This window comes from Pseudorca crassidens, chromosome 21, assembly GCF_039906515.1.
Source record: "Pseudorca crassidens isolate mPseCra1 chromosome 21, mPseCra1.hap1, whole genome shotgun sequence".
In the NCBI taxonomy this organism is placed as follows: domain Eukaryota; kingdom Metazoa; phylum Chordata; class Mammalia; order Artiodactyla; family Delphinidae; genus Pseudorca; species Pseudorca crassidens.
This window is the reverse complement of record NC_090316.1, coordinates 36,801,811-36,826,566: the sequence shown is the minus strand read 5'-3', so window position 1 is coordinate 36,826,566 and position 24,756 is coordinate 36,801,811.

Genomic DNA, 24,756 nt, shown 5'->3' with positions numbered 1-24,756 from the left:
TTTGTTCTGTGATTATACCCCAATCACTGGGCCAAAGCCAAAATACTTGTGATTGCTATAAACACCTACGTACGGCTTCTCACGTGCCAGGATCTGTTGTTACTAAGCCCTGGACATTATTCCTTCATTCGTGGAATCTTCATACAGTGCAGTGAGACAGGTATCACCACCATCTGCCCCACACAGCTAGTCAACAAAGGCAGAGAGGAAAGGAAGTTACCAGAGCTCACCAGTCAACAGGCCGCCAAAGTGGGATGTGAACCTGTGCAAAATGGTACCAGAGTTTGTGCATGCAACCACGACACTGCAATGCCTTCCAGTGAAACACTGAATTTAATGAGAACGAGAATGGGGGGTAGGGGGCTTGCCAAGTGAGGTTTCCTTTAACTTACATGACTTGTCAATCACCAGGTAGAGGTCTTACATTATTTCCTTTATTGCTAATATTGAATTTTGATTTGAGCATGGCAAGCTCTCATTGGTTATTAATTTTTAGAAAAGTGGTACGTAGAATTGTGTTCTTTCTGTTGGATTCAGATTCAGAGGTAGCAAGAACTGAGGCAGATCTCAATTCTCCTCAAATAGCTGAGGCTAGGAGTAACATCCTGGGCTCACGTGGGTTCTGACTCAAATACACTATAATTTTAGAGGCAGACTTTGTGATTTTATATACTGTGGCTGCCACAAATGTACTTAGTGAACTTAATACATGATTTATTGCCCTAATAATGGGATGTTAATACTGCTCCCCTTCTAAGAAATTCTAATTATTTTTAATGCTTTCAACCACGTTTATATTAGTTCTTGTGCACATGTAGCAAGCTGGACGGCCCAGCCCACTAGCCCACAGCAGCACCTGCTCAGGTAGAATAGTTAAGCCGTAGGATCTGAGCGCGTCGTTGTTTCAACCGTGGGTAATTTTTCTAATGTTGATAAGATAGTCTATACTGTTCTGTACCACCCCCGTTTTACACAATTCTCAGTATATGGAATCTTCAGACACTAAATAAAATTGGAGCAGTTCTGATGTTCAAATGTCTAACAATTTACACAATGAAAACAATCCACTTTTTGTGCCAATGATTTCGACAAGTTCAAGCCTGACTCCTATTCTTCTGAGACTTTTTATAAGCCTGATTGTCCATTTCTCTTCCTCGTTGTTTACGGATTTTGCATTTGTGATCACCCCCTTGCTAAAATGTATTTGTAAACCTAGCGCTGAAGTACCGTCTAGTGTTCCTAAGCACACGAAGGATGTAATATTCTTTACAGAGAAAACATGTGTTAGACAATCTTCATTCAGGCATGAGTTAAGTGCTCTTGCTGTGAGTTGAATGTCAATGAATCAACAATATACATTAAGAGGGGTGTTTAAAACACACACACACACACACACACACACACACACACACACACACACACACACACACACACACACACACACACACAAGAAGGTTATGTACTGATCAATTGATGAAAATGCTCTGACCAGAGGCTTGCAGGACTCTAACCCTATTTTTCCCCTAGGAGCAATGGCTCAGTATTCATTAATTCAGTGTTCTTGGAGATGTTATAGAACATAACTACTGTGAACAGTGAGAACTGACTGTCTTTACTTAAGTTTAGTAAACAATATATCTTTTATTTAAAAGTACCTTTTGCTCTGATTGTCAGTTTAGCTGTTGTCCCTTCCTTGACATCTCATATTGCCCTTCAGCTGTAACCACATTTCTTTGATCCTCTTACAGGAAAACATTTATGTGACCCAATCCAGTGTTCAGGTCTCAGCCTATGTCTTACCTGACTCCCAGCAGCATTTGTGAAATTTACCACTCTCTCCTTGGAAATGTGATCTGACTTCCTGGAAAGCACATACCTGGTTTTCTTTACACGTTACTGGCTCCTTCATCTCATGCTTTTGTTTGCTTCCTCTAACTCATCTTGACCTCTAGGTATTAGTACCCCAGAACTCAGTTCTCGAACCTCTTCTCTGATTTCTCTCCAGGTCCTTATTTGACACCATGGCGTTAAGTACTCTCTACATGCTGTTGCCTCCCTAATTTCTGTTGTCAGCATCAATGTGTTACCTGAGCCTGACAACCAAATATCCGATTGTCCCCTACCTCCAAAAGTGGGATATTTAACGTATATTTCAAACTTAGTATGTCCAGCATAAACTACCAATTCTTCCTTCCCCACCCTAAACATGCTGCTTCTTTGAACTCTACATCTCAGTAAATATCCATTCTTGATTCTCCCTTTTCACCAAAATATACTCCCAATCGATCAAAAACTCTATTCAGCTCTAGTTTTTTTAAAAAATGAACAACAGCCAAGACATGGAAGCAAACTCACCGTCCACTGACAGATGAACGGATAAGGAAGATGTGGTACATACACACAATGGAATATTACTCAGCCATAAAAAGGAGTGGAATAATGCCACCTGCAGCCGCATCAATGGACCTAGAGATGGTCATTCTAACTGAAGTAAGTCAGACAGAGAAAGACAAATGTCACACGATATCACTTACATGGGGGATTAAAAAAAACGATACAAATGAACTTATTTACAAAACTAAAATAGACTCACAGACTTAGAAAACAAATTTATGGTTACTGAAGGGGAAAGAGGAGCGGAGGGATAACTCAGGAGTTTGGGATTAACAGATATACACTACTATATACAAAATAAACAACAATGTCCTACTGTATAGCACAGGGAACTATATTCAATATCTTATAACCAATAGTGGAAAAGAATCTGAAAATGAAGATATATATATGTGTATGTGTGTGTGTATATATATATATATATATATATATATGTGAATCACTTTGCTGTACACCTTAAACTAACACAACATTGTAAATCAACTATACTTCAATTAAAAATAAAGAAGAGTCCTGAATTTAATGACTTTCTCTCTGTCCACTATTAACACCTGAATTCCCAACTGGTATCCTGTTTCCAGGACTTCCCCCCTACAATCCACCTCCACACAGCAGCAGACCGTATTCCTCCATGCTCAACCGTTAAGTGATCTGACCTCTGGCTGCCCCTCTGACCTCGATTTCTTGCTTCCGTCATGTTGGCGTTCTTGCTGACCAGTCACACCTCAGGGCCTTTGCACTTGCTGCTGTGTTCTTCAGCATGGAACTCTCTTCCCCTAGAGAGTCTTAAGCACACTTCCTCACTTTATTCAGGTCTTTGTTCAAATATTAAAATTTTAGAGGCTTCCCCAACAGTAATCTCTATAATCGTCTCATTCTGCCCCACCTCTCCATCCTCTTACACTGAATTACTCTTCTTCATAGCATTTGCTGTGTGTTCTTATGTATTTCTGTCCCTCATTTCGTCCAGCCAGAATATATAGCTTTTGAAGTCAAGGATTTCACTGAAATTAACAATATATTCCCGGTACCTAGAATATTAGTTGGCACACAGTAGGCATCCAAATATTGAATGAATAAAGATAACTAAGAAATTTGAATAATTTTACTTGATGAACATACGGCATTTTCTATAAATATTACTGAAAACACATCTTCCCTTTAGCACAGTTTTATACATACGACCCACTCCTCTCACTCACACATGACTTTTGTATTATTATGAACTTAGTGTTGTTAGATTTGTTTTTATAGATTCCATTTACCCCAATTGACTATTTGTTTTCTAATTGATAGCCAAATTGCATCAATTGTGGAAGTTTCTTTGCGTTGGGTTCTTTCTACATTTTGGCTTATCCCAGATACTTTGCAAAGTGTTCCTGCTTTTTTGACAACACAATATGTTCTCGGTCTAACTTGATGTTACTGTTTGCAAATGGGGAATCAGCTATTTTCCAAGAACCGTGACTCCTTTAAGGTAATGGTTCTCAAGCATGTGAACACAACTAAATCATCTGGGGAGTTTCAAAATGTCTCCGTGCTCAGGCTGCACCCCAGACCGAACGAATCAGAGTCTTGGCAGGGGGATCCAGGCATCAGTATTTTTTACAGGTGTAGCCAAAATTGAGAACAATACTGGAGACCCAAATAAGTAGGCCAATTAGAACACATGAGATTTTTCAGAAGAGTATTCTTTAAGGACAGATGACACAAGGAGCTCTAGAAACAGAAAAACAAAAAAATAAAACAAAAATCAAGACAATTATTAAACAGAAAGCAACTCTTTTTTTCCCTGAATGTTGAATTCAGGTTCATGCTTTCAACATAACTTTTTTGACTAAGTTTTCTTATCTTGTTCTGATAGAAAACCTAAAATTTATGTGCATGTCCAAAGGAACCAGCTTTTCTTATCTGACGTATGCAACACCATACTATATATTGTCATAGCAAATGATGTCTGTAAATTACAATATTATTTAAAAAACTGAAAACATTCCATTTTCTTTAACACAATTGTATCTTACCGGGGTATATTAGAAACATATCCACAATTCACTATTCATTTTACCATTTCATTTAGGGCTTCAGAACAAATGAGATATGCTATAATTAGGCAAGAATATTTAGGCAAAAGTTCATGAGGATTGCTACATGGTATATAATGAATGCCTTGTTTAAGTCTTGACCAGATGTCTTAGAAATAGTTTAACAGTATACAGGTCCTACTGTCACTTTTTCACTCACTCTAATACACTTTCAAGAATGAGAAGAAAAGTAAAACCACGGTGAACGTGTTGAGAATTTTAAATAGTTCTGAAGATGCCAATGGGAACATGTCTTTCTAATGAATCATTTGTCACAGACAAAAAAGACTAAGAACTATCATGTATTTGCCCACTTCTGCCCTATCCCATAAATTTGTCTATAATTTATCTTTTCATTATTTATTTATGAACCAACTATTAGATCTATTAAAATCCACGAGACACTGGGCCAAATTATGTATGCTCACTTTGAGTTTGTACTTAATATTCAGACTGATAAATCCTAGTAACAACGGCTAAGAGATGGATTCAAAACAGGTAAATTGTATAGAACCTGTAATTGTCTTGAATGCTAATTGGGGTCATCTGGTCCAGATATTTTTTAGACTTTTTTGGTTACTGACCTTAGATGATCATGGGGGGTTTATGGACTTTCTCTCTAGAAAAATGAATAATGCTTGGATGACCACACGGAAAATTTTCATACCACTCTTGCAGGTTTAGCCATGTACTTCTCAAAAGCCCATTTTACAGATAAGAAAAGCAAAATCAATCAAGTGACAGTGACTTAACCGAGAACTCTCAACTCATTATACTAGTGTTTCATTTATTACTAGTTTCAGACTAGTCTCCAAAGATGGTGTATTTCTGCTTTATTAACACGTTGAACTCCTGTTTGTCCTTGAAACACCAGATTCTTTTCAACCTAGAATGAAAAACGGGTTCAGCAGAAAATAACTCTTCAAACATAATAAAACAGAAACTACAAAGTGCTCGCGGGTTTACTAGCGTGCATCTATTTTGTTTTGTTTTTAAATTTCACACCATGTTGTCGCTTCTTCTAGTAATTTGATTTTAGGTCAAACAAAGCTGCCAGCCAGAAAGGTAGAAAATGCAGGTCCCCTTTTCCTGTAACCTAAGCGCCTACCATTGGCTACAAAGCACTTTCCAGTGTATCTCCTGGAGCCTATAATGACAGGGCCTGCAATCTACCACTTCAATCAGATTCTCACTTGTGGAAGATCATGAGGTAAAACCCACTGCACATCCTTATCTGGAAACTTCCAGGATGAGGGAGATGCAACCTCACTGACAGCCGAGACCATTGGTATCTGGACTCTGGAGCAGTCGCCGGATGTAATGGCCACAAAGGAAAGAACAGCCTAATAGTTATCAGAACACCTAAGACGATCTCAAGAGGGAGAAGGTCAAGTCAGGAACCTGGGCTAACTCATTTCTCCCTCTATGACTTCTTACAATTCAAGTCTCACCTATGAGGTTGCCAGACTTAGACACTAAAATGCAGATACTTCCCTGTTTGTCATAGGGCAATAAACTTAGCCAATGTAGGAGCATTTCTAGATTTAATATAGATAACGTTATATTATCTATATAATATAGATATGTTTAATATAGATGTTATTAAAATATTAATTTTAATATTCGTTCTATATCAATGCAGAATACTTATCTAAGTAATACCACCTATTAAAGAGACAAAATACTAATCTCATGATGGTGTGCTTCATACATCTATCTAATTGATAACTTTGCGGGCGTTCGACTTCCATTTTTCTGAAAAGAGGAACAGTTCTGTGCCACTTTAGCCACACCCAGTTCACAGAACCCTTCAGGAAGATGACTATTATGGGCTGAATCGTGCCTTCTCTCAAGTCATAATTGAAATCCTAACACCCAGTACTTCAGAATGCAGCCGTATTTGGAGATAGCATCATTACAGACATAATTAAGATAAAACGAGGTCATTAGGGAGGGCTGTAACACAATATTACTAGTGCCCTTTATACAAAGAGGAAGTTTGGACACAGACATGAACAGAGGGAAGACGATGTGAAGACACAAGGAGAAGATGGCCATCTACAAGCCAAGGAAAGAGCCCTGGAATAGAAAGTTCCCTCACAGTCCTAAGAGGGAGCCAACCCTGTCAAATAGCCCCATCTTGGACGTCTAGCCTCCAGAACGGTGAGAAGATACATTTCTGTTGTTTAAGCCACTCAGTCTGCAGTTGTTACAGCAACCCTAGCAAACTAACACAATGACTTGACTGTACATTAAACAAAACCAGTAAAGGATAGTGTGGGGTTGGGATCCCAGGGTGGCTCTAGTCTGTGAATGGGGTCCATGCCCATCAACCTACCTTGTTTCTTCATGGGTGAGTTGGGGTAATATGCCTGTTACATGGGCATGTATAAGCTTAAGTTAGAAAAAGACAGAGAACCAACTCGCAGCAAGCTTACTGTTTAATGACACTGTTTTGTTTCGTTTTGTTTTTTTTCTCATCAAGCAAAGTGAATGTCAGTGATGAAAAAGCAATAAACCATTTCTCATCAGTGAAAATGATGGTCCAGACAGCAGTGAGTGGGAATTTCAATAAGATTTGTCCTGTGATACAGACTTCCAAGATCTGTCTTTGGAGTGTAAGCCGTGTATCAAAAAGAGAACACAGAGAAGATTATGCAGGTTTTCCAATAAATTGGAATTCTCCAAAGACTTGTATGTAATATTTGAATGTGTTGATTCACTTATTCAGTCAACTTTTATTAAATGCTAACCACTTCCCCGGTTAGAGGTGAAATTTCAGTCTTGTAGCTTTCATTGCGGACTGTACTTTTATTGTAGTCCTTATAACAACTGGAATATAATTATTATGCCAGCGTTAATTTACGTAGTGACAAATCTTCCACCCCCCCACTCCACATCCAATCGGGACAGAGATGTGGTCTGTCTTTTATCCCTTCACCTAGCACAGCACACTGTTCAAAATCCCTTCACCTAGCACAGCACACTGTTCAAAACCCCTTCACCTAGCATAGTACATTGTCGAAACATACAGAAAGAAATCAGATCGGTTCCTGAGTAAACATTATAGGGTGAGAAACGTTAAAAAACCATGGCCAAAAGGGGAGAACTGCTGTATGGGTCTATCAATTATGATTTCAGTTCCAGTTTGTAAGTTCACATGCCTACCAGAAGGAAAAAAATGATTTTTATCTCAACAACAATGTATCTCAACAGGATTCGCTGGGGGTTACAGTGAGGATATAGGAAGAAGGAAGAAAAAATTGATGACCTACTTGTGAGGGATAAAATATATTAACATGAGAATTAACAACTTCTCCCTTTCCCCCAACTGGCTAAAGAGAATTCTGTTCTTCTCTTGAAAAGATAAAACAGAATGGTAAGACTCGAGGATCGGTAAGAACCCATCCTCCACTACTGACAGCGTTCCTCCTGCTGTCAGGAAGCAGCCTTGACTTTGCAAGGCAGGACCAGGGAACGGAAGGTGGACTGGAGCCTGGGGCCGAGGTTTTTCTGCATGGACCAGGGGTCGATGAGGGGAGTGAGTGGGAGGGTAATGGGACAGTGAATGGGAGAATATTAAAGGATTTACTTAGAGGGGTGGCCTTGGTGATAACTTTACAGCGTCACACCATCAGGGAAGGATCTGAAGTATTTTGATGTTATTTTGGGTTTTGAATTAAGTTCTTTATAGTGTTGAACGACCACATTCCTTGACCTCACTGCAGATGCTGGTACTGCCAGAGACCAAAGAGGGTGCTGCCTTTTTTTTTTTTTTTGGCCATGCCTCGTGGCTTGTGGGATGTTATTTCCCCAACCAGGGACTGAACCCTGGCCCTCAGCAGTGAATTAGGTTATGGAGTCCTAACCCCTGGACCACCAGCGAATTCCCCCATCTTGCTGTGTTTACGTGTCCTTCCAACACTGGACAGGTATGGGCCAAGGCTTCATGCATCTCCGAGCATTCTGACATATTTCACACCCAACGCGTCACCGAATCACTGGCTCCTTTTTCAAGGGTGAAATGCAATTTAATAAGGTTGAAGAAAACATTATGCTGCTTTCCTTTACACTTATGCAAGGAAGGGGAAAAAAACCTCCCCAAAGAACCTCTGTCCATTAAAGAGGAAGGAAGATAAGTTCTGGATGCCGAGAGGAAAAGGAAAATTAGCTTAGCTAGGCAGACAGTCACCGCACCCACCTGCTCCACACAGGAAACGCGAAGTTAGCCAACTCAGCTGTTGTAAGAGGAACGCCTCCACGACAGCCTCTGCACTGTGCTGCAGAGGGTAAGGAACACACAGGGCGACCCTGGTGGGGTTTCTTAGTCTGAAGGAGAAAAGCCATCGTGGGGACAGAAGAACAGTTTCAGCGCACCAACATCACACTTGCTAAGGACAAAATCTATCATCCAGTTACCAGGTCGTATCTATTTCCCCTCTTAGATCTGCACGCATCCATTTACGTTGAAACTGCAATCTTACTTTATGTATATTAGGAATAATATTTTACACTGTAAGAAAGCAAACGTGAGGGTAAATTATTCACATCCCCAGGCACTTAGCAGAGAACAGAAGGCGCTCTATCAGCAGGCATGTACCGCCTACGATATGCACGACGACCGCATCTCAGGTCAGCAGAGACCTGGCTGGTCTACAGTGCAGCAGCTTGGATTGTGTGAAAGTGCTTGGGGGCAGTGTCTTCAGTGACTAAGTGCACAGACTCTGGCTGGCTGGCTTTGGTTTGCATACAGCTCCAATGCTCTCAGTGCGATTCTAGTCAAGACACTGAAGCCCCCCTGCATCTTCATTTCCTGCCTGTAAATGATGATGAGTACCTCCTACGTCACATACTGTCGCAAGGATTAAGTAAGCTAATATGTACAGGGTGCTTAAAAGGTAGTTAGCCCTGAAGAACTGCTAGGAAAATTTTTTTTTCTGATTAGATGGGATGGTTCATACTTATAATCACACAAAGTGTTAAGTTTCATTAGACGCTGAACACTCTATAATAACCACTGTCTAAAAACTAAATATGATAAAGACTGATGACCACAGAAGTTACCACAATAAAAACTGTGAGTACATGATGAAATTGACATCCATGAAAATGGAAGACTACCTCTGCTTACGCAATGGGGACTCCAATTCATTCCAGCAGTGCGCATCTCGTGATTTTATAAGTTCATGTTAGGCATTATTATTGGTCGAATTTTTTCTTACTTCAGTATGCTTTGGGAGGACACTTTCTCAGAATCAGCAAACTATCGGCAAAGTAGATTTTATATAATGACTCAACTTTTTATAAATAAGAAACCTGTATCTATCTGATCAAATTACTTTTTCTATTCTACTAAAATGTGATTTTTTTTTCACCCTCTGCTGAATATCATGGTTTTGTTTGACAAGCATATTATCCACGGAAAAAGCTTTGAAGAGTTGGATTGCATAATCGGTCTTCCTTTATGTTTCTTTTTAAGAAAAATACTCTTTTCAATTTTAACACATTTTCTCCTAGAAATCCTCTTTCTTATTAGTGTGCATTGTCAGTGTTGAGTTCTTCCATTTTTCATCTTAATATCAAATAAAGCCGTCATGCATATGAGAACTGATGGGGAATTTCAGTGACTAAAAGCGAGAAAACAGAGTGAATCACAGTGAGGAAGAGCCTGAAAACACTGACAGGAGCTTGGGAGCTCGGCTCCTGCTAGGTCTGTCTTCACAGCTGACTCTGTCTTCTCTTTGCCGTCGCAGCGTATCGACAGGGTTGAGCTAATAACACCATTGTGTCGGGAGAGAAATGCTTCACTACTTACTTGCTTCATTACGTGCCTGACAACATTTCCATAACATCCATTTGCGGAGTGCTGCGCACGTGTTCCGTGCTCAGGACCACGAGTCTGAGCAGACCGCACAGAACCAGGCTGCTTCCTGCAATGAACCCACTGATAGGAGAACCACTCGTCTGGCGTCAAACCTACCAGCACCTTCAAAAGTCCTATCAATCACTTTGGAGGGGGTTAAATATTGGGAAGCCCCGATACGAAAGAAAACAAAAAGTTTTCTTGTTCATTGTGCGTAACTGTAACCCATTTCTTAAAGCAAGCTGGAAATCTACGTTGATTTAAATAAATCCTTAGCTTCGAAATTATGTGCAGCCGTTCAGACTCAATGATATATTTATTCAAAATCAACAAGCTGCCCTCTAGGAGTCTTTCACCATAAAGGCAAACATTTTATTTAGTGCACTTGATTCTCACCTATGGCAGTCTTGCAGCCTTCTAACATGAGGGAGACTGATTTATTTCAGATCAGGCAATTTAAATAGAACGTAACCTTGCCATACAGGTAAAAGCACTTGCCCCAGGCTATTACTTAGCCTGACCACAGGGCTTTCTGGAAACAGCGCAGCTTTATAAGTGTCAGCTCACGGCTAAATCAATGTTTATGCATGATGCATCTCTGAATAGCAAACACTGGCTTGCCTGCAAGCTAAACAATGTGTTTATCTGTTTGCCTATTTCTGGTTCTTCCACCACTGCACGGAGTGTTGCAAATCGCATTTAGTAACAATTATTTGCTGGGAGCTCACGAAAAGCAAAGTGGTGTGATTAATGAAAAGTGACACACAACGATTACTTTGTCGTGCCAGTCTCCTTGGCAAAAGAGTGCCTCTGCTGAACCCAAGTCTGACCTCCTTTACCTTTAACAAGGTCAAGGGGGATGCTAAACGCCGGGAAGATTAGTTCCTACAAAGACTCCAGAATGACTTAACCAGGCTGCATTCCCTGGTGAACTGCACAGAGCCAATTAAATAGAATGACGCCGCTTTGACCTCGGTCACAAAGATGGAATTAAAAACAGAAGATGACAGGTTTTCTCCTGAAATATGTAAAGCAGAAAACTCAGACATTTGACACGGCATTATTCCCTATTCAAAAAATAAAAATAAACAAGTTTAAAATCAAAGTTTGTCCAAACTGATCAGGAGATGTGCTCTACGTTCTCCTTTTCTGATTCAAATCAAAACTGTTGCTCTACCCCATTCCACCGAGGGACGCAATGATACATTTCCTTGTTGTTCTCGTGTGGCCCTGCAGAGTGACAAGCTGACAAAATGACAGTGACCGCTACTGTAACAGGAACTTTACCTTTTAAAATATATCTCTTGTGACCAAAAATAGTTCTTTTTTTTTTTTTTTTTTAAATAGCAGAGTAGTATAAATAGGTCACAAAGAGTGGGTGGGGGGAAGATGAGAATCTTTGACGAGATTAAATATTTCATCAAGATTTCTAAGCTTCTCCTCAGGTGCTCAATTTAAACTGGTAAACACACGAGAACAAGTCAGTAGCAATGGAGTGAGACACAAAATGGAATGGATTGTAGAAGAAAAAACTGCCGAAGTCATGCTTAATGAGATCACATAGCAAAATATATTTTCTCCTCCCCCCGTATCCCACCAATTTTAGCAGACTGATTCTTTTTTTTTGCATCAGTAATACTTACAACTTGAAGCAATTGCTTCTTTTCAACTTCATTAAAATTAAGAAATAAACATATGTCCGAGATGCAAGAAATTATACATCTTCCCACCACTAACTTCTATTAGGAATGCTTTCTTGCAGAACAAAAAAACTGACTCTGAAATAAAATAAAAATCAAACTTAGAAATGCTGACATTCACTTCAAGAAGGCAATTTTCATGAGCGTTTTATTTTCCCACACGCAATCCGCACAATCTAGCAACATTGTTCTCTGCGGTCAATGCCTACTTTATTGGAAATCGTCACTGATTCTGAATGTGAATGACGGAACAGTCACGATGCAGGGGCACTTTTGAACTTTGCAGGAGAATTTCTGTTCTGGAGGAGAGGTCTACAGGAAAATTAAAACAAAACAAATGGGTATACTTCCTCAAGATACTACACTCATTTGTCAATGATTTTTTGTTAAAAGAATAAAAATCCTCTTCAGAAAATTTAATGGTTCATCCTCCTCTGAATTTCAATGCACGTTAGTTACGCAGCCATTCATTAATCGTGGAGGTTAAGCTCGTAGGTGCTAACCGTCTCATAGGGTACCTCCAATTTGCTTCCTGCAATTATTAGACTTCAAGCGGTTTCTATAAAGATTCACTTTCTTCCAAAACAAAACAAAAGTTTGCCTATGTGAGATGATAGTCAGGTATATTTCTAATTCCAAACCTTAAAATGAACTGCATAAATAAATATACTGAGAGTCCTTGGCCTAGGTTCCCTTCTTAATTTAAAGGAAATTATATTTTGTACCTATCTCAACTGTGAAAAAGTCCTCAGCTAACTACTTTCTATAAGTTGTATAATGAAGATTAATAAGAAATAACTAACCAATATGTCTATAAAATGCAACATCTGCAGCAGTTAAAAAGGATGAAGTACTGAGAGAAAAATGCCAAAAATCACTAAGTAAAAGAAGCAAATTGTGTATGATACTCAAAATGTTTAATAAATGTTCATGTGTGGGAACAATAATAATGAAGCAGTAATACTACAGTTATACTGTTTTCTAGCACTTGTCTACAGTCCTGAATCTTGATGGAAACAGGTGGGCACACAAACTCAGCCCCTAACATGACCTTTACCTCAACAGCATTCTCTTTGTTCTTCTACTTAAAGGCAAATGTATTTTTCCATCACTCAGTCTGTGGCAAAATAGTTTCACCTAGACTCTTTCTAAACAAAACGAGTTAAATAAAAGTAATTTTTACTTAGACCCTTTAAACACATTGGTATTAGTACCTTCTATTAGGAGGAACATAAAAGAGCAGATTTATATTCCTGAGGGCTTTAAAAAGAAGGGACAACTGTGCATGGAATGAATAACTGAAAATCACTTTTCTTATGACAGATATTAAAATGTATGGATAACTTCCAGATTGGGAAGACGCCTTCAAGATCATCGTGATTATACTGGAATGCAGACTGAGGTCCAAAGAAGACAGGTATTTTGCCAAGATCTTACTGCTACCCTTTGGCAGATCTGAGATCAAAATCTTGATCTGCTACGACCATGTTATACTTTCTCTCTGTTCCACACTGCCTCTCAGTGTGTAAGCCTAAAACCAAAACCACCATTTTATTAAGGTCATGGGATTACTGAATAAGATGGCTACTGTTCTAGAGTATAGTTCCAGATTTGGAATGTGTCAGAGGGATTTTTTTCTAAAATAAAGTTTCCAAATGCAAAGGCTTAGACGAAGTGAGAGAGAGGCAGGGACATATCTACACCACCAAACGTAAAGTAGACAGCTAGTGGGAAGCAGCCTCACGGCACAGGGAGAGCAGCTCGGTGCTCTGTGACCGCCTGGAGGGGTGGGATAGGGAGGGAGGGAGGGAGACGCAAGAGGGAGGGCATATGGGGAGATATGTATACGTATAGCTGATTCACTTTGTTATACAGCAGAAGCTAACACACCACTGTAAAGCAATTATACTCCAATAAAGGTGTAAAAAAAAACAGACAGCTAGTGGGAAGCAGCCGCATAGCACAGGGAGATCAGCTCGGTGCTTTGTGACCACCTGGAGGGGTGGGATAGGGAGGGAGGGAGGGAGACGCAAGAGGGAGGGGATATGGGGAGATATGTATACGTATAGCTGATTCACTTTGTTATACAGCAGAAACTAACACACCTTTGTAAAGCAATTACACTCCAATAAAGGTGTAAAAAAAAAAAACTCCCCCCAAAAAATAAAATACTGGATGTAGAATTTAAAAAAAAAATGCAAGGCTTATGTGTAGAAAAGTTCTTTGGCATTAAAGTAAATAACTAGAAATATTTTTAAGTTCTGAAATAGACCCTGGAGGACAGCAAGGATCTCTGGAATCAGATTTCAATGGTCCTTGGCTGGTTTTTGGCCTCGGGCACCGTATTTATGTCTTTGAACGTTAGTGTCCTCATTCGCAAAGGAAGATGTATTAAGTTCTATCTTCAGAGTGCTTTTGCTTTTTTTTTCTTTTTAAGATTAGGATAAGAAAGGTACCTGACACAGTGCCTTACAGAGTAAGCATTCAATAGAGGTCAGTTTCTTCCTCTTTACTCTCAGAAATTAATAATAAAGAGAAAATAATCTGCTGGGAAATCTGATTATTCTGCACAGATCACTTAATCGTGGTTAACAACACAAATGAAGGGAGATTTGCACTGTAATGTAACATTGAAAAACCAGGAAATGGAAGAAATGACTTTGGCGTGATGGCTCTCAGAGCTTTGAAGGAAAAGACCTTAAACTTGGCTTCAGTCGGCTGGCTACGGCAGGGAGACCTGTGCCCTCTTTCTAGACTCTCCCTGGTCCCCATGGCTTGGTGAGAATTCTTGCTACAGTCCGTCCACCGCAGAACAAAGACCAGACCTGCCCTGGGTCGAGACAGAGTTTTATTTGAAGGTTCTTGAGGCCACAGTTCTGCTTTTGAAAAGGCTCGGTAACAGGAAACAGATAATTATTAGGAATCCAGGGTTCCTCATCAGTGCGGGAGGTGAGACACCGAGAGAGGAGGTAGTTGACCCCAGAACACTTGTGACAAGAGAGAAAAAAATAAAATAAGAAGATGAGCTCTGGCTTCCGACACTGCCCTTGTCCTTCCTTCGTTTCAGGTGCTGCCCCCTTGTTCCCTGGCGTCCTGAGGACTCTGTGGTCTGACCCGCACCCTCCTCTCTGTGCCTTGATGGAGTCGGAGGGCAGAAATGCAAAGAGCCCTGAGTGCTGGCGTCAAAAGGGTTGAGTTCAATCTCTGCGCCTGTAACTCACTAGCTGTCACCCCAGAGACTTAAGCTCTTGAGCCCCAGTCCCTCCATCCACAGAATGAATCTCACAAGTCGGTCTGTTAACCACATATCGAGTCCAGTATCATATTTCAGGCTCCGGGCTAGGCACTGAGAATCTAGAAATGCATCGCACTTGGCCCCGTACTTGAAAAGTCTTCCTAACTAGATATGTCTTAGGAACAACAGAAAGAGACAAATAAAAGTACCTCCCTGGAGCTATGGTGAAATATAATGTTATATATATAAATCTATGGAGTTATTAGAGAGGATTCCATGTTTCACGTTAGTATTATTATTGGAGAGATTAGAGGACATTCCTGATACATTGTTCATGTGGGCAGCGTATTACTGTGGCCTTCAGGAAACAACTTCCCTTTGTTTAATACAATGGCGAATAAATGTCAGGTAATAAAGGAAGTACTGATGACGGAGAAGTTGGGAGAGGCAGCAAGGCAGCAGCAGAAAGACGTGTTGCTTCTCTCTGCTGTGTGCTATAATCTAACAGTGAAGTGCTTTATCATCATGAGATTTCTATTATACATGCTATAAAACTCTGACTCTGTCAGCTAAAATGTCTCATTCTATTAGTTCTTAATGTACACGGATACCTGCAATGGAATTCCACCAGTCTTATGACTCACCACATGGCATTGTCATGAAATGCCAAAATAATCGTCTTTGAAAATGCAAACACATGTCCAGCTTTGGGGAGCTCATTTACTTTTAATTATTATTCTCAGTAAAATTTTCAGAATGGTAAAAATATATGCAGACTTGCAGCTAAGTGCTGTTTTAACCCCTACATTAAAAAAAAAAGCACTTCTTCTGGAAAGTGCTTAGCCTATAAAAAGAACACAAGCAGTATTACTGGCTATTCCATGTTATAGACTGTCCGTTTTCTTGAGCAAGTTGGCAAATGGCTGTGCCCACGTCTCCATCACACGGTAATACAGCAGTCTTCAAATTCTTTTCTCACTTTTAATCTACAAAGTCACATACTCTGTTTAATGAAGTACTTTGATAACATAAAAGGATTTCTGCCCATTCTGGCTCAGAAGCTAGAAGTCTTTCAAGCCTGAACAGTCATCTCCCTGCTCAAGAGAAGATGGGAACAAGCAAATTCACAGGAAGCTCCATCTTCGGCAACACTGTGGGTACGGCCGAGGACATGGCAGTGGGAGGGAAAGAAAGCGAAGCTGACTAATCAACCAAAATTTCAGGATTTCATTGTATCGCTTGCTCTTCTGTGAAATCCCAAAATATCAGAAACACTTTGTTTAAATATACAATAACTAATAAAACCGCAGTTGAGCGCTACACTTAATTGATTTGGGGACTGCCCCAAACTCTACTCAAGGTTCCAAACTGGGCTACTGGAGCTTAAAACTGAGGACTCCTGAAGATTCCTTTTGTTATCCTTAGAACAAAAACTTAGTCCGTGCTCTGCTTTTTTTCCCAAAGTCTAAGTCAGGAGACCACTTAACTGTGCTCTTCCTAGTGGCCACAAGTCTCACTCATGTATGATCAGAACGCATCAGGCCCTCTGGGCCATCCCCACCACGTGTCTTAAGGACTAGAGGGTAGGTGGTAAGTAACACACACAAGAAATAAAAATTACAGATGATGGACCTGATTAGAAACAAATAAACCTAAGAGGTCACCTCTGAAGCCTTGTGAAGTCTCTAAGACAAGTCATAGGGAAATGAACCTTTTGGTTTGTAACCCAACAGACACAACATTGTAAATTTCCCATGGGATATTTAGAATAAGCTCGCTCTTAACTACGGTGCACTTCTTTACAGTCAGCTGAAGTAGGTGCAGAAGACGAATGTCGCGTGACGCCAACTGTAAGAACCGGTTGTTTGGCACCGAAAGGTTTGGTGCATCTGATCTGCTACAAGTTGTCTGGGTAGCAACGCTGCACGACGGAGGCTGGGAACAAGGGCAGTCATGCTCTTCGCCTATGCCTGCTGTGTCCTTCTCTCCCCAGGCCCTCAGAGGATTCCCTAAGTACCCGGAGCCCTCCTCTGCGGTGCCTCTTCTCGAACTAAACTCCTCCCCTCCCCCAGGTCTACGGCAAAGGTAGTATCTCTTGGTACAGCTAATCTCAGTGAGCTGCTGGGAGGTGGTATCTTAACTTGGGGGGTTAATAAGATTATTAAGGAAAAGAGAGAGATGAATTACTAATGGTAGAATTGCAACGGCAGCGAAGACCCCGAGGCCCCTCACACCATGCTATACATGTTCTCCTCCTTGTTCTAGCCATACATCCTGACCTGCCTAGTTTCTCTGGTGTTACCTTAATAGTATGATATTAATATTCCACATCTAAATTAACAGTGTTAATGGACCCACACTTTCCCAACTGTTGTAATACCAAACGAAACGCATGGATTATATGCCGTAAGATCAATAATGTAAAATCCATTGGCTCGTGGCCTCCATCAGGGAGGGAATAAGTGATGAACCGTTTGTTTTAAAGTAAAATGCATCTTACTAGAACTCTGATTTGGTAATTACCTTGAAAATTAGACTGCAACCTAAAACCCTAAAAATGACACAGCGTGGCGTTTCACAGTGACCGTGAAGCCTCTAATACCTCACACGTTAGCGTCTTAGACTCAAATGACAGAGTGGAAGACAACACGGTGAAAATTAATCGTAAATGCCCAATGCTTATTCAACAGTGGCACTTTTGCAGAATGCCTGAATATCTTTACTGAGGAAAATTTCCCACGTTGATTATAAATGTGATATCTTAGCTGTTAATACATTTTACAATTTGCCCATAATGGTTCCAAGGGAACTTGTAAACCATAGTAAATCATAAAATTCATTTTGCTTTGCATCAATTCATCCGTCCATGCTCCAACTAATCACCTCATTTCAAAATTCAATAAACCTAAATACCTGGATTTATGATGCTTTGTCAGAATTAGCAGGGGAATATCAACAATGTGGAATTAGAGGTCGACTGCAACTTAAAGACAAGCACCTAGTTGAAAACAATTAAAAAGACTCGGCAGCAATCATTATATCCACGGTGTTAGCAAATAAAATAAATTAAAACTGATTTAATTTCTGCTCTGGGAGATGGGGGGAAGCATAGAAAAACCTTAATTTAGTCCGTTAAAACACTGAAGTCGTTTGAAGCAAAACTTTAAAGTGACTGTGAACTGGGCTTGTAGTATTAACAGTTCTTAATTGCAAAGGAAGTGCACACACAGGTGTATTTTTAAGGATGTATTGGTTGGTCACATTGTACAATGCTCACAGTACTTCTTGAGACTTATTTTCCTTACAGGAATTTTGATGGTGAATACCTTATTACAGGTGTATTCATATAAACCCACTTCCTGTACTATTACAATATACAGGATAAGAAAACAAAACAACATTTTCTAGTCTAAGCAAATTAAAGCACAATCCATGTAAAGGGGTCCCCTTTGCTAAAACTGCAATTTTTTTTTTTTGCGGTACGCGGGCCTCTCACTGCTGTGGCCTCTTCCGTTGCGGAGCACAGGCTCCGGACGCACAGGCTCAGTGGCCACGGCTCACGGGCCCAGCCGCTCCGCGGCATGTGGGATCTTCCCGGACCGGGGCACGAACCCGTGTCCCTGCATCGGCAGGCGGACTCCCAACCACTGTGCCACCAGGGAAGCCCTAAAACCGCATTTTTATACACACTTTAAAAAGATGTTATTCACCTTCTATATGAAACACTATCTTCTGATTTATAGTTCTGTTAGAGAAAAATGTCTGTAATGCTGATAGGAAATGTATGGTCTTGTGTGTGGTGTGTATGCACACGCACACGCGCGCGCGCACACACACACACACACACACAGAGCTCATATTCATTACTTTGAGTTGCGGAGCCAGAGAGAAAAAGTACAATTATCTTTGATTTCCAGCTCAAATATAAAATCTGGAGACAGCAGTTAAGCAGCTGTTCATACTCATTGTCTCTCAGTGTATATTTAAATTAAAATAATTTCTCTGCTAATAACAAAAATGAATGCCTTCACATTTTATTTTTAATGTTTTCTTAATAAATTTTTCTTGCAAGACTAAAATGCTATAAAGAAAAATAACATGTATGAAGATGCACAGCACATTAGTAAAGACAAAGCGAAAAAATAGTTACATATTTTCTGTAAAAAGACTTAAGAAGGTATCTGATTGTTCGTCACAAAAGGTCTATATGGTTCTGTTGCCCCTTTAACTAAATTCTTAGAAGTAATCAGATGCAAAATGACAAATGGCAAGAAAAGCACACACCACTGCTGAATAATTTTATCATTTATACCTATAACTGTCAATCCACGAAGGACTATTTTTTATATGTCACCTAAATCATAAGAGCTGGTACCTTTCTCTGTGATTCATGTTAGCCCTGCTCCATGATTTACTGCTAAATTATTTCTCTTCTCTTTCAGGAAATTTTTTTATCTCCTTTCTGTGACTGATCTCTCTGGTTTGAATGAGCAAAGCTTTTTAGATGAGTGAGTGTCACAATTTCGTTGAGTATAAATTTTTTCAGCGTGATTTTTTATACATATTTTTTTTTAATGTGCTCAGAAAAGACAATTATTTATTTAAAGGCTTGTATTTCCATTAGAAAAAAATCCTTGCCTACCTCAGTTACATGTTCCAGACTTTGCTCCCAGAAACAAATGGCGTTTGCTTCAACAAGACGTGGTGACAATGGTTATCGGCAGTGATATCACACACTCACAGAGCTCTTCTAGGAAGTAGACGGCCCTGGTTTGAGTGATTTAAGACCACAGAACATCTTGGTATCTCCTTTCCCTGTGTGTGTGAGCACTAAATGATCGTGTGTGTGTGTGTGTGTGTGTGTGTGCGTGCGTGCGTGAGCTCTCCTGCTGGTTCGTAAATGCTAACAGACCTGCCCTGCCTGTGAATAACTAACACATTAGTCCTTGAATTTTAGTCCTTTGAACAGGGAAAGCAGATGTTTCAAACTGCCTTAACGAGCCCCACCAACTGGACCCTGGTGCCACGTCGGATGCCCGGGAATCATTCTGTTTCGGATGGACACATCCAATACGCACATGGCAGTCTCTCCAAAGGCAACTGAAACTGCTCCCTTCCCACCCACCTTCTCATACATCTTTTCTCCCTTCTTTTATGACGAGCTTTACCTCAGCTTTTCACATTTATATGCCTAGCGCTCATGTTCACTATGTAAGTAGTCAAGTTGCCTCTGTGCTGCAGTATACCTAACCTACCTCAAGAAGAGCACACTTAGCCAACTTTTGTGTGTGTGTGTGTGTGTGTGTTTGGTAATTTAGTCCATCTAACCTTTACCATGAAAGCTGTTTACAGATTATAATGTAAGTTTTATCCACCTTCTCTTCCTTTGCCCTCTCTGAAAGAGGAATGACCACAAGGAACTCAATTCTTAAATACAGTAGAGGAAGAGCTCCTGGCCTTAGTTTTGCCAAAAACTGGATTATCCGTCGCTGAGTAATCCTAGCTTGACCTGTGTCCACCTGCAACTCCCGGCCCGACTTCACCATAAATACTGTCAAGAGAACCCTGGCCATAGGGAAAGTGCCAAGGCACTGAGCCCAGGCTCAATAAACGTTAATTCCTTTTCCTTTCTTTTCTTGTGCCTTTTGACCTGAAGATCCAGCAGGGAGATAATCTTCCCATGCATGGCTTCTCCAAGTTGGATAAAAATTCCAGTTGGGTTTCATACTTCTGCTATTTTTCAATCCATCCATCCATCCACCTATCCATCAATAAATAAAATATCAAATTTAGTTAGAAAAAAATCAAGCACTGTCAGAAATCAGATTTTTGAAAAAAGAGCCATGTGCTCTAATTTTCAGATGACGTTTCCTCAAAACGTATGGTGTCTATAAAAAACTAGATGAGATACCTTTCCTGAGATTCTTTACCAAAAAATATTGAAAAGTGGAATTCTAAAACTAGGCGCAGGCCACCCATGCAGCATAATGCAGGTGGGCAGCAGTACCCCTGCACTCTTCACGTGTGCACTCTTCACGTGTGCACGCCTTCATTCGTTCCCGCCTCGCCAGGCATCCTGTTCCACACATTGGGCTATACATGTGGATTTAAAGATAAATAAAATCTGTGTGTGCCAGGTAGAGGGGAAGAGAGAGCAGCAAAGTGAATGGTGAAGACAGAATTGGATGTATCTTCATTTCGAGGCAGAGTTAAGCCACAGACTATGGGTAACCAGGGTTAAGGCAACCCTGTGAAAGGGAGAAGTGAACTGGAAACGGAAACGATAATCCGGCATTTTTCAGAAACTTTGTTGTCTTGTATCGTCTGCTCACTAGCTGAAGACACGCACTTAAATCCATTGCATTTTATCCCATCTGTGCTACACTTACGAACATATACACATGCTCTGTCACAGGCCCCCTTTTCAGGAAAAAAGAACTGTTTTCCATTGTCCATTTTACAACAGGAAACGTTGAAGTCAGATGCTCAGTGGGCCACAGTGGCATTTATGGGTCAAGATGCACATTCAAATGCAAGTTGATTTTCACAGTAGGGGACATGAGACACAATAACACCGACCTGCAAAACCCTAAGGGCCAAACCTGAACAAGATCAAAAAAATTTTTTAGCAACAGCCTACAGCACATGAATTGGTTTCTATTTAGAGCAAAACTTAACTTTGTTGAGTTTGAAGACACGACTTACACCCTAACTATTGATTTCTCATTTTCCCCCAGGTAATTATTACCTATGTAAAAAAAAAAAAAATCACACATTTCCTTTGTGAAATAAGTACAACTGAGATGGAAATTTTAAGAAAGGTTTAGAATTAGTGAAGAAACTTCGTGAACAGGTTTACAGTAATGTTTGACTTTGGGTTAATGAGTACCTTTACTCTGGTTATAAGACTATGACAATTTTGCAAGATTCTTATGAGGGTGGTAACTGTGATGATTACAATAGCCCCTCTGTACTAGTGAATTTGTCAAGAATTTAGGGGCGCATTCATAATTCCTGAAGAACATAGTATGCACAGAAGACAATTGTATTGCTGGGTTTTCTGAGTGTGAGTTAATCTATGTAAATTACTCACAACAGCCTCACGACAGCACAGAGTAAGCATTCAGTGGCTGTTTGCTGGTATTATTAATCATTCATAGAATATGTTCAATGTTTCTGTCACTGATTGAAAGGCTTTAACATTCACAGTATTACAAAAGTGTTCATTTAATTGGAATATACAGGGTCTGCATTTAGTTGGGTCTTAGAACAGCTTAATTGCAAACACTTTCTTTGGAAGAGCCTCAGCTGACTGTCAGTGTTAACTCAGGAATTTAAGAGTAGAAGCCAGCCCCAGCTCCATCCTATAAAGGTGACGGCTTCACGGGACCTTCTAACATGAAATCACTGAGTTTGGGGTGTCTCAGCACTGCTCTGAGCAAGATATGTATCCCAAACTTTGCCCAGACTGGCAGTGTCTACAATGGCCTCCATAACAAGTGGCCAAAACACATCACCTGTGTCCAGAGATGGCTGACCATCTCATGGCATGGACAGACAGCTGAAGACGAGCCTTCAGAGGCATTCTGCAATAGTATATTGAAAGTATTTTGGAAAATAATAGATAGGCCAGCTTTTAGAAAGAATATGCAGCTGTGAAGGGGAGAACAAAGGAAAGCGACTACTTTTCGTTTCTATAAAAGTTTGTGGTATATTCACGGCAAAGCTAATTTTGATGAAATTGAAATCACTACATACCCCACAGGTTAGTCATTAGAGTGTGGGATTAAATAGTTTCATTACAATGAGGAAAAAAAAGGAACAAAACCACTAAATAATAGTCATTTTCAGTAACTGCTTCCTACTGTCTCTCTACTAACACGTGTAACGGTCACAGCCTTATTTAAACTGGTTTCTTCTTCCATTGTGTGACTATTAAATGGTTTAATACAATTTTATTTTGCAGGTCTTTAAGATCACTAATTTGGCGTGGCCGGGCATATTTCTAAAACTCATCCTACATTTAAACTCTGTGCTTCTCTCTGTTAATAAGAAGATCCAGAATTGCAGCATATAAGTGCTTAGATAGTAAAGCAGAGATCACTTGTTTATAGAAAACAAAGATTCATTTAATAATGAACAGTGTAAAAAGGAAAACAAAGTCTAAAAGAGAGGAAGGGAAAAGAAATCTAGTTTGTTCTAGATGAGAAAGCATTTTCAGAAAAGTATACAGTGGGCTATACTTGACCAAAGAATATAGAAACTAACATCTGAAGTCTTTTTTTTTACTTTGTAAAAATGACGGCAGTTTTTCAAATAAAAAGAGGACTTACTAAATGATTCCTATGAAAGATAACAAATGAATCAAATGAACACTATTACTTAAAATATGTAGTCGCATCAATTTTCCAAAATCATCTTTTTCTTTCTCTACATATATCTATTGCATCCCCTGCGAAACTTTAAGACCAGTAAGACCAGTAAAAACTTACTTATCTGTGAATTTCCATAGCATCTAGTAGAGAGCTTTTTATATAATTGTGCTCAATAAATGTTTACTGAAGAAGGAAAGAAGGCTATGGGAGAACTTTTGTCCTTTAAATTATGTCAAAAACAGACAGCCTGAAATATAAATTTCTATCTGAGGAAAAGCCATTTTAGTTTTTCTCACTGAAGGAACAGAAGAAAAATATTTCTGACTCAACGACAGGTAGCTAACACTACTTAAACACAAACTAAAAAGATTTCTGAAGTATCCTTCTGACATGAGGAATTATCTGAAGAAAGATGTTCAGCTAAGAAGTTGAGAAGGACCCTAAAGCATTTAATGGAAAAATCTTGTTCTGTTATTTATGCTGTCGGGGTGGGGGGGGGGGGCGGGGGAGCACGTGTTGGTGTCTGAATCATATACTATCTGCAGCTGCTGACTCTGCACTGGAGCTGGTACAGTAGCTGTTTATTGTGCTTCGCCCACAAAGATGAGTAAAACTAGTTTGCCAGAGCCCAGCAAAGGGCATGGTGACTCAGAAAAACATGCATACTGATTCACCCGGCTTGATTTTCATTTGTCAGCCTGCATTCTGCTTCCCATACAAAAACACTTTCTATGGCTAAAATGTCAGAAAAAATACGGACAAGTAATACTAATACCCTGAGAACGGTATTTTCAAAATTACAGTGAAACTTGTTTCCTGGTAACAGCCACTCCTGGATGAGAAAATATGCAGGGATTCCACTGAATGACATGGGCCATCTCTGAAAAACATCTACACGTTTTAGGAAACAACTCAACTTATCATTAATTACATGCTACCTTCCTGGCAAGAGAGGTCACATGATCACCTTTGCAATGTCAGAAACATTCATGAGCTGGGTGCGGGCAGGGTGAGAATTCATCCTTTGACATTATTTGGAATTTTAAATATTATTCCATTTGGATTAGTCTTGTATTTTTAGAGATAAACTTCTCACCCGAGGCTC